An 11,993-nucleotide genomic window follows, 5' to 3' on the forward strand; every position below is an offset into this window, starting at 1 on the left:
AATCCTAGGTAAGGTCTTGGTTGGCCGTGCTAAGAAGACACAAATCCTAGGTAAGGTCTTGGTTGGCCGTGCTAAGAAGACACAAATCCTAGGTACGGTCTTGGTTGGCCTTGCTACAGTAAGATGATAGGAGAAGGTAGCTAGCTAGCATCCTTACCATGCAGAGGTCCCTGTACTGCATCTTCTGGAACTTGGTGTCGGTGTGCCTACGCAGAGCTCCACGTATCCCAGAACCACCTGGAACACAGTGTTGTGAATGGCCTGGGTGAAGTGCATGTGGACTTGGTCCATGGCCGTCTATGGAGAGAGGCACAGGGAAACAGATTATTACGGGGGACGGATAGTGTTGTGACATGGCATGAACACCAGCACAGTCAAAGGGTTCCATCTGAGATGTAGCCCAAACTACAGATTCATTCAATGTTTGCTCCTCGGCCCTTTATCAAAAAACTAAACCAACCCCAGAGACAAATCTGGCCCTTATTTTCCTTGAAATACTGTGCTAAATAAAGAGCTTTATTTTTCCTCTGTGATTTGTTTCTRACCCAGTGTCTGATCATTAATCAACGTCAACACAATAGCACAGAGAGGAATGTTATGCATCTGTAGATTGGCCAATCAGCAGGTTGACGGCGTCTTTACCGCTGAACTGGAGGCAGTTCTAAGTGATTAAGAACTGCATGGGTTGTTCCCCAAATCACKGCCTATTCACTACGTAGCACACTCCTCTTGACCAGAGCCCTATACTCTGTTCAAAAGAAGTGCACTATATAGTGAATAGTGTGCATTTGGGACGAAACCATGGAAACACAACCGCTCGCTAACAAGTACTTCTGAATGTACCAGGCACCCGACAGATGAGTCCATTAGACAAATGGAATAATACAAGTAAAGACATGCAAACAAAAATACTCGTAAAGACAAGGTGTAAACAGTATTGCTGACCGGTGTCCCAAATGGCACCCTATTCCCTATATAGTGCACTACTTTTGACGAGAGAACATTTGCACTATATAGGGAATAGGGTGTCATTTGGGACGCGTACCCTGGACTCATTAAGCTAATGGCGGCACACAAGGCTGAGCCACACGGAGAGGAGCAGAGAGCTGCTTGTTCACCCGAAGGAACATTTATTTATATCAAACTGAACACGGCCTCGCTATGATGAGACCCTTTCAGCTTTGAAGCCCTAAAGTCACCAATGTTCTGTGTGCATAGATAAGGGAGCGGGACACAAAATACAAAAGTACGTGCAATCACCCACACAAAGCGTGAAAGGGCCTTGAGCCAGGCCAACAATAGGTCCTTGAGTTTCAGAGCCGGCACTATTCTCACTACTCAGTATCACTGCCCTGACTTTGAAGAAGGTGTTTATCATTATGGAGAGTACAACCATTGTGATTGTGGATAGCCTACTCTAAAAAGCTGATGATCTGCAGATGACGCGGTCTCTGATGCTAAGGGCCACTCTTGCCTCATGGCTGAGGGCTGTCAATCATACAGAGACACTAATCATCACGTCAGCATGTTTTTGTTTTCCACATGAGTAGCTCCGTGAATGGGAAAAATACACATGGCATGGGAATTGGTAGACAATCTCTTTATGGCTTCTCTAACTAACCTCTTTCATTCATCACCATCATTATACAATGTATTGTTTTGATGAGTTGGTAAATAGACATTTGATTGGCCAACAGGAATTCTTTCCCAGAGTTGCTATCTGTCTCCCAGGAAGGCAGGCCGATCCAGAGAGCGCTGCGGGGTGGTCTTCACTTCATCCTTCACACAGTTACTGAGTCAGACTGACACACACAGAAAAGAATCCCGCAGCAACAAGACATGTCAAATTATTATGTGGATTATATTTCATTTTTGTAGCGGTTGATACATTTTTTGTTACGGCAAATCAAAATGACAAACGTTAGAATACTTAAAACCTTGAATACACTACAAGATTAGCATTTCCTGCTGCGCATTTAGTCCAGACACTGACAGTCCCCTGAACAAAGCATTTAGGCCAGACACTAACGGTCCCCTGAAAACAGCATTTAGTCCAGACAGCTGCGGATCCCTGAACAAAGCTTTAGGCCAGACACTAACGGTCCCTGAACAAAGCAATTTAGTCCAGACACTGACAGTCCCCTGACCAAGCATTTAGTCCAGAAACTGACAGTCCCCTGAACAAAGCATTTAGTCCAGAAACTGACAGTCCCCTGAACAAAGCATTTAGTCCAGACACTGACAGTCCCCTGAACAAAGCATTTAGTCCAGACACTGACAGTCCCCTGAACAAAGCATTTAGTCCAGACACTGACAGTCCCTGAACAAAGCATTTAGTCCAGACACTAACGGTCCTCTGAACAAAGCATTTAGTCCAGACAACTAACAGTCCCCTGAACAAAGCATTAGTCCAGACACTGACAGTCCCCTGAACGAAGCATTTATCCAGACACTGACAGTCCCCTGAACAAAGCATTTAGTCCAGACACTGACAGTCCCCTGAACAAGCATTTAGTCCAGAAACTGACAGTCCCCTGAACAAAGCATTTAGTCCAGAAACTGACAGTCCCTGAACAAAGCTTTAGTCCAGAACTGACAGTCCCCTGAACAAGCATTTAGTCCAGACACTGACAGTCCCCTGAACAAAGCATTTAGTCCAGACACTGACAGTCCCCTGAACAAAGCATTTAGTCCAGACACTGACAGTCCCCTGAACAAAGCATTTAGGCCAGACACTAACGGTCCCCTGACAAAGCATTTAGGCCAGACACTGACAGTCCCCTGAATAAAGCATTTAGTCCAGACACTGACAGTCCCTGAATAAAACATTTAGCCAGACACTGACAGTCCCCTGAATAAAACATTAGTCCAGACACTGACAGTCCCCTGAACAAAGCATTTAGTCCAGACACTGACAGTCCCTGAACAAAGCAATAGTCCAGACACTGACAGCCCCTGAACAAAGCATTTAGTCCAGAAACTGACAGTCCCCTGAAAAAGCATTTAGTCTCAGAAACTGACAGTCCCCTGAAAAACATTTAGTCCAGACACTGACAGTCCCTGAACAAAGCATTTAGTCCAGACACTGACAGTTCCCCTGAACAAAGCATTTAGTCCAGACACTAACGGTTCCCTGAACAAAAGCATTTAGTCCAGACACTGACAGTCCCCTGAAAAAGCATTTAGTCCACACACTGACAGTCCCCTGAAACAAAGCATTTAGTCCAGACACTGACAGTCCCCTGAACAAGCATTTAGTCCAGACACTGACAGTCCCTGAATAAAGCATTTAGTCCAGACACTGACAGTCCCCTGAACAAAGCATTTAGTCCAGACACTGACAGTCCCCTGAACAAAGCATTTAGTCCAGACACTAACGGTCCCCTGAAAAAGCATTTAGTCCAGACACTAACAGGTCCCCTGACAAAAGCATTTAGTCCAGACACTGACAGTCCCCTGAACAAAGATTTAGTCCAGACACTGACAGTCCCCTGAATAAAGCATATAAAACAAATATACCATCTCACAGACAGTTGGGTGGGGTGGGGAGCTTTACTGGTGATAATGGAAAAGCTTTACTAGGGATTATAGATCTGTGATTCTGTGTTGGTAGTGGGGAGAGGAGACAGTGTAAAAACTACAAGACACTTCCCTCAGCATGGGGAGAATAATATTAACCCAGGTATGACTCATCACTCCTGATCCACACACAGAGAGAGAGAGAGACAGAGACACAGACAGAGAGACAGAGAGAGAGAGGAGAGAGAGGAGAGAGAGGGATAGAGGAGAGAGAGGGATAGAGGAGAGAGAAACAGGGAGTACAATACAGAGGAAAGGGGGGTGACTCAGAAATGAATCACCACACATCAACAGAGAGAGAAGTAAGGGAGACAGGCAGTGCTGTAAAGTACTTAAGTACAAATACTTTGAAGTACTACTTAAGTCATTTTTTGGGCTATCTGCACTTTACTATTGACATTTTTGACTACTTTTAATTCACTACATTCCTAAAGAAAATAATGTACTTTTTACTCCATACATTTTCCCTGACACCCAAAAGTACTCGTTACATTTTGAATGCTTAGCAGGACAGGAAAATGGTCCAATTCACACACTTATCAAGAGAACATGCCTGGTCATCCCTACTGCCTCTGATCTGGTGGACTCACTAAACACAAATTCTTTGTTTGTAAATTATGTCTGAGTTTTGGAGTGTGCCCCTGGTTATCCGTAAATGTAAAAAACAAGAAAATGGTGCCATCTGGTTTGCTTAATAAAAGGATTTTGAAATTATTTATACTTTTACTTTGATACTTCAGTATATTTTCACGATTACATTTACTTTTGATACTTAGTAGTATATTTAAAACCAAATACTTTTAGAATTTTACTCAAGTAGTACTTTACTGGGTGACTTTCACTTTTACTTGAGTCATTCAGTTAAGGTATCTTTACTTTTACTCAAGTATAACAATTGGGTACTTTTCCACCACTGGACGGGTAGAGGGAGAGAGAGAGCGAGAGAGAGAAAGAGAGAGAAACGTAGTGGGAAAAAAGGGGAGTCGGGGAGGGAGAACAATATAGACGGAAGAGGGGGAGAGAAAGTGGGGAATGGAAGACAAAATGATGAGGACAGAAGCCGTCAGAGCAGATATCTGTTGACAGAGGATGGATCTCTCACCTGGCTCTTTCCCAGGACGGTGTACGCCAGCTGAACTCTGGTGTAGTGGGAGACGTCAAAGTGCTTGCAGGTTTTGGACAGGGCCACATCCAGCTGCTCCTGTTGGGTGGGTAGAGGAGGAGAGGAAGGGAGGGAGGGATGGAGGAGAGAGGGATTCGAAGTGTTAAGACAAGGGATTTGGACATGAATCAACTCCTAGGGCCAAGACAATTAGCAACAGCTGCCATAGCGGAGGGCTGAAGCTGCTGTCTTTAAGCCAGTGTCCCAAATTGTATACTATTCCCTATATAGTATACTACTTTTGACCAGGACCCATATAGCTCTGGTCAAAAGTAGTGCATTATGTAAGGAATTGGCTGGCATTTGGGACGTAGGCTACATGTCAGTCACAGAGAGCCAGGGAGAACCAGGGGGAATACGCACTCAGCCTCCCCCAAGGTCAAAGGAGCCCCACCATTGATGTTAAACAGAGCTGCTGGCTGAGATAAATACAGGGAGACAGGTCGGGTCGAAGGATGAAGAAGACTACATTTTATTTACGGCAGAAAATGTAGTTAATGTACTTCTGTCTAACAATGGAAAGTAGAGAAAGTATATTATAAAGTAATATCACACTACGGAAGTTTCATTTGAGAAACCAAAATACTGTACATTCTACTCATTTTATAAATTACAGTACAGTATGTTCAATGTACGTTGAGATATGAAAATACTGTAGATTTGACTTTTTTCCGAATAGCAAATAATTTCTAATTATGAATATAAACTCAGCAAAAAAAGAAACGTCCTCTCACTGCCAACTGCATTTATTTTCAGCAAACTTAACATGTGTAAATATTTGTATGAAAATAACAAGATTCAACAACTGAGACATAAACTGAACAAGTTCCACAGACATGTGACTAACAGAAATGGAATAATGTGTCCCTGAACAAAGGGGGAGAGGGGGGGGGGTGTCAAAATCACAAGTAACAGTCAGTATCTGGTGTGGCCACCAGCTGCATTAAGTACTGCAGCGCTACTCCTCCTCATGGACTGCACCAGATTTGCCAGTTCTTGCTGTGAGATGTTACCCCACTCTTCCACCAAGGCAACTGCAAGTTCCTGGATATTTCTGGGGGGAACGTGCTCAATGGGATTGAGATCCGGGCACTTCGCTGGTCATGGCAGAACACTGACATTCCTGTCTTGCAGGAAATCACGCACAGAACGAGCAGTATGGCTGGTGGCATTGTCATGCTGGAGGGTCATGTCAGGATGAGCCTGCACGAAGGGTACCACATGAGGGAGGAGGATGTCTTACCTGTAACGCACAGAGTTGAGATTGCCTGCAATGACAACAAGCTCAGTCCGATGATACTGTGACACACCGCCCCAGACCATGACAGACCCTCCACCTCCAAATCGATCCCGCTCCAGAGTTCAGGCCTCAGTGTAACGCTCATTCCTTCGACGATAAACGCGAATCTGACCATCACCCCTGGTGAGACAAAATCGCGATTCGTCAGTGAAGAGCACTTTTTGCCAGTCCTGTCTGGTCCAGCGATATGGGGTTTGTGCCCATAGGCAACGTTGTTGCCGGTGATGTCTGGTGAGGACCTGCCTTACAACAGGCCTACAAGCCCTCAGTCCAGCCTCTCTCAGCCTATAGCGGACAGTCTGAGCACTGATGGAGGGATTCTGCGTTCCTGGTGTAACTCAGGCAGTTGTTGCCATCCTATATCTGTCCCGCAGGTGTGATGTTCGGATGTACCGATCCAGTACAGGTGTTGTTACACGTGGTCTGCCACTGCGAGGACGATCAGCTGTCCGTCCTGTCTCCCTGTAGCGCTGTCTTTGGTGTCTCACAGTACAGACATTGCAATTTATTTCCCTGGCCACATCTGCAGTCCTCATGCCTCCTTGCAGCATGCCTATGACATGTTCACGCAGATGAGCAGGGACCATGGGCATCTTTCTTTTGATGTTTTTCAGAGTCAGTAGAAAGGCCTCTTTAGTGTCCTAAGTTTTCATAACTGTGACCTTAATTGCCTACCGACTGTAAGCTGTTAGTGTCTTAACGACCGTTCCACAGGTGCATGTTCATGGTTCATTGAACAAGCATGGGAAACAGTGTTTAAACCCTTTACAATGAAGATCTGTGAAGTTATTTGAATTTTTACGAATTATCTTTGAAAGACAGGGTCCTGAAAAAGGGACGTTTATTTTTTTGCTGAGTTTTATATGTACATGAACGGATCTATTATACAGTAACTATGACAGACTGAAAAGAGGGTGGTGCTAACGGTAAAATATGATTGGTGAATGTGCTTTATTCAGATGGCTGGCTACATTGCATTTCCATAGAGGCCCGGGTTGAGAGAGGAGTCTGATGTACGGTAGAGAAAGCAGGATTAGAGAGCATGATGAGAAAAATGTTTTGAGGCTTCACGGAGCTAAAGCTACCAGGGGAGCTCCACGCAAGACTTCCAAATTACATCTATCCAACAGATCAATGTCGAGACCAAGACACTGCTCACAGCAGGGACGGTGTCACTCTCGCTGTGTGGTGGTGTGTGTGTGTGTGTGTGTGTGTGTGTGTGTGTGTGTGTGTGTGTGTGTGGTGTGTGTGTGTTGTGTGTGTGTGTGTGTGTGTGTGTGTGTGTGTGTGTGTGTGTGTGTGTGTGTGGTGTGTGTGTGTGTGTGTGTGTGTGTGTGTGTGTGTGTGTGGTGTGTTGTGTGTGTGTGTGTGTGTGTGTGTGTGTTGTGTGTGTGTGTGTGTGTGGTGTGTGTGTGTGTGTGTGTGTGTGTGTGTGTGTGGGTGTGTGTGTGTGTGTGTGTGCCGTGCGTGCGTGCGTGCGTGCGTGTGACCATGCGCTCTCAGAGGAGTGCATTTACTCACACAGTCAAGCTATGTGTCGGCGTGTGTGCGTCATACATACACATGGACCCCAGGTAATGAACCTCCCTAAGCATGGATGTTGGAAAATTGCATTGAATACCATTCTCTAGACATAATTATTAAAATATGGCTTTAATTAAATGGATAATATTAACTATGTTCACCATTCTAGCAGTAATGGCTTTTTGAATATGTCAATATGTAGCAGGGAGAACTGAAAAATAACAACTAAACATTTCAAGACAAAACACTTTTTCCCTCTTTTTAGATGTAGGCTTTCAGAAAATGACATGGAATATTTAATATGCTTAGTATCAAACAACCTTTGAGATGTGTGACAAATCGCAGTGTACTCATTCAATAGAAATAGTAAGAAAAGCTCCTATGTGTAAAGAGCCGTGATGGAATAGGTAACACATCCAGCAATAAGCACATGTATGCCTCCTCACCGGAGACCAGGGTTCAATCCTTGTGTCCTCTTCTCATCGCTCAGCCTCTCCCACCTTTTCATTACGGTCTCAATAAAGCATAAAAATACTGAAGGTAGGGTGGATTTCCACTATTTTTCAAATGAAAAATAAGAACAAAGAGAAAAGCTCCTACTTACCTCTATCTGCTCAAGAGTGTCTTGTAGCTTGGAATTCAAGGGAGAGGACATTGTTAGGTCAGTTCCCTGCTGATCACCTAAACACGAGTCAAGGCTTCACTTGGACTCTATCAGTGACCTAGAACTCTAATGTACCACTCATTCCTATATCCTGACCCACAATTTGTGGCATATGGCATGTGAACACCATGCTCTGTCACACATACTGTACCAGTGCTGAGCGAATAGTGCTTTTTGAGGTCGGTTTGGTTTCGGTTCGATTATTTGTTTTAAGTAATTACGGTTGTCGATTTCAGTTTCAAAGTAGTTTTTTTAACATTAAATGCATTATGAAATAATGACATTACAATGACTTTAGAGCTTTTTAATGGACCTTCTAAAGCCAAAAATAGTGAACATTCCATTGCCGAAAACATTGAAAATATTCCATTGTCTCTGTCAGGTCTACAATCAATAGAAAAATAGGAAATTAATGCCCAGGCAGTAGCAGCCAGTCAGCCAGACCATCTAACGTTATCTATGTGCTCCCCATACTGTACTGTCTTTAGTCATACTAATATACCAAATATTCAATCCGTATCCTGTCCATAATGTCGATACATACTGTCCATCACATATATAATAAACAAAAATATAAACACAACATGGAACAATTTAAGTTACAGTTCATATTTGGAAATCAGTTATTTGAAATACATTTAGTAGGCCCTAATCTATGGATTTCACATGACTGGGAATACAGATATGCATCTGTTGGTCACAGATATGAATCTGTTGGTCACAGATACCAAACATTTTTAAAGAATGGGCCTCACAATGGGCTTCAGGATGTCGTCATGGTATTTCTGTGCATTCAAATTACCATCTATAAAATACAATTGTGTTCGTTGTCCGTAGCTTATGCCTGCCGATACCATCACCCCACCGCCACCATGGGGCACTCTGTCCACAACGTTGACATCAGCAAACCGCTCGCCCCCACACGACTCCATACACGTGGTCTGTGATTGTGAGGCCGGTTGGACGTACTGCCAAAATCTCTCAAATTAAGTTGTAGGTGGCTTATGGTAGAGAAATGAACATTCAATTGCCTGGCAAACGCTCTGGTGGACATACCTGCAGTCAGCATGCCAATTGCACGCTCCCTCAAAACTTGAGACATCTGTGGCATTGTGTTGTGTGACAAAARGGCACATTCTAGAGTGGCCTTTTATTGTCCCCAGCACAAGGTGCACCTGTGTAATGATCATGTCACACCTGTCAGGTGGATAGATTATCTTGGTAAACGAGAAATGCTCAGTAACTAGGATGTAAACAAAATTGTGCACAAAATTTGAGAGAAATCAGCTTTTTGAGCTGGGATCTTTCATTTCAGCTCATGAAACATGGGAGCAACACTTTACATGTTGCGTTTATATTTTTGTTCAGTGCATATATTTATACTTCAGACTCCGATATTGCTCATCATAATATTTCTATATTTCTTAATTACATTTTTTTACTTTTAGATTTGTGTGTATTGTTCAATATTACTGCACTGATGGAGCTAGGAACACAAGCATTTCACTACACCCGCAATAACATCTGCTAAATATGTGTATGCGACCAATAACATTTTATTTTGATTTATTTAGCTAACCTGCCTAGCTAAAGTACGCTGCAGAGCTCTCTGACAAAATCATTTTACTAGTTCTTTAAAGTAGATAAGGCTAACTTATCACAAACTGTCTATATCCCACTCTCGTCATTGTGTTGTGTACATTCCTCTTTCAGGCGTAAAAGTGTATCCGTCCAGAGATCTGTATATAATGACGAGATGGCTCATGTCTCCGCCCTAACAATGAGAGTCGTTGTCCAAAAGGCAGGAAGACAGGCGACAAGCTTAGGTCCAAAATYAGCCATGGAAATGAACTGGGCTTATTTTGTACAGATTTTGGAGAGAGTGAAACCTCTCACTTCGCCGTCTCTTCTCTGATCCTTCTATGTCAGAGTGGGAAAAAACAGGCGCAATGGTCATTGTAGCTAATTACCACGTTTCTGCGCCAAACTAGGTTGAATATTTGCTTACTGAAAYCTACAACTCCCTTGCACCCAGTGTCCAACATAGTTCTTGATTTCTCTCGTGAARGATTTGATATCTCTCTAGAGAAACGTCYCATTGGGCTCACAAAAAAAACGAACTAAATAGAATTCAAATAATTGAACTGACGTCGGTCAATTAGTTGTTTAATAACCKKAAAAATGAAGAATGTCGGTTAATAGCTCAGCACTAACACATAGAGACAGGAAAGGAGCCATTGTCCATTTTGTATGGAGTAACACAGCCTTCTCACAAATGATATTTCCTAACCCATTACCATGTCCTTCTCTAGTGAATGGCAACAACACCCTTGAACACCTGCGTGTGGTGTAGTCTAAGTGCTTGAATTGCTTCGAACCTGCCATTTCTGACAAAGAACATTGTGTCAATACTTGATCTAGTCTTTATTGGTTGTTTCCTTCTTGCAGTTGTTGTTGTTCTTTCAAGCTGTCTTAACTAAAAGTAACATTGGATAAAACTGAAAGCAAGTATTATTGCTGGTCCTGAACTGTGCCAACACATTAACAAGATGCCATGTTATTCCTTTACTGAGGTCTCTTTCAGGTCAACTCTAAAACAGAACACTTAGGATGAGTCTCAAGAGGACACAGCGCCCTTAGGGAGTGTTTGTGTTGTTTGTGGCTGAACAGCAGCTGCCATAAGCTGCTTGCCCCACTTCTGCGTAGGCATCAAGTATTGAAATCAGTGCGAATTAGCAGCCCTATGCAGTACTAAAGAGATGGCAGAAAACACCGCTCTCCGGATTACATCCTCAAACTGAAGGGCCAGCCTGTGGCCTATTGGCATTCCTGACAGGGATGGCGAGACGTGCTCCATCTATCCATGTATGATGCTATACAGCCCTAAGCAAGAGTTTGTCACGATCTTGCGAAATGAGCGGACCAGAGGCCCGCAACAGTGGCAGCTATAGTATCCACATATTTACTATTTAAGCTGAAAGCGTAAACAAAACAACAATAACAAAACTTACAAAGACCGTGAGGATCGACTGCCCAAACACACTAACAAACAATCAATATCCCACAAAAACACAGGTGGGAAAATAGCCTTACCTAAATATGATCCCAATCAGCCGCCGCCAAACGAATAAACAGCTGGCCTTTTAATTGCGCGAACCACATCTAGCCCACCAAACATAGAAATTAGATATACTAGCATCACCCCCTAGTCATGCCCTGACCTACTACACATAGCAGAACCAGGGGCTCATCTCATGGTCAGGACGTGACAAATAGCTCTCTAGCCCGTTGTCTACCTAACATTTTCAGATATTACACATTTCTAATTTTGACAGAAGAAAGCTGCGTTTCATTTCAAGCCAACCATATACTGCTTAGCTGGGGGGATAGCCTAGCTAATTGTTAGCTGGCCGGCTCCTAGCTGACGCTTATTATTTGCTTTCCCGAGCTGCTTTGCTTTTCTAGTTAGAGCCTAAATGTTAGCTAGCTAACATTGAACCTGGCTTTGCGTTAGGCTCCCAGCCCACTGTGCATGTTACTTAAGTACCTCTACTCAGTCTCTCTAAGCCTACCCTTCAGACATGGTAGTGTCAGAGACACTGGCAGGCAGAGACTTCAGCCATGGTAGTGTCAGAGAACAGGGCAGGCAGAGACTTCACCATGGTAGTGACAGAGACAGGGCAGGCAGAGACTTCAGCCATGGTTAGTGTCAGAGAAAGGCAGGCAGAGACTTCAGCCATGGTAGTGCGACAGAGAAGGGCAGC

General features: G+C 43.7%; 1 pseudogene; it reads right to left on the minus strand.

The window, feature by feature from the left end:
- LOC111955777 (syndetin-like) overlaps positions 1–11,993 on the minus strand; it is a 322,304-nt pseudogene that overhangs the window by 225,121 nt on the left and 85,190 nt on the right.

Source organism: Salvelinus sp. IW2-2015, linkage group LG31, assembly GCF_002910315.2.
Source record: "Salvelinus sp. IW2-2015 linkage group LG31, ASM291031v2, whole genome shotgun sequence".
Classification (NCBI taxonomy): domain Eukaryota; kingdom Metazoa; phylum Chordata; class Actinopteri; order Salmoniformes; family Salmonidae; genus Salvelinus; species Salvelinus sp. IW2-2015.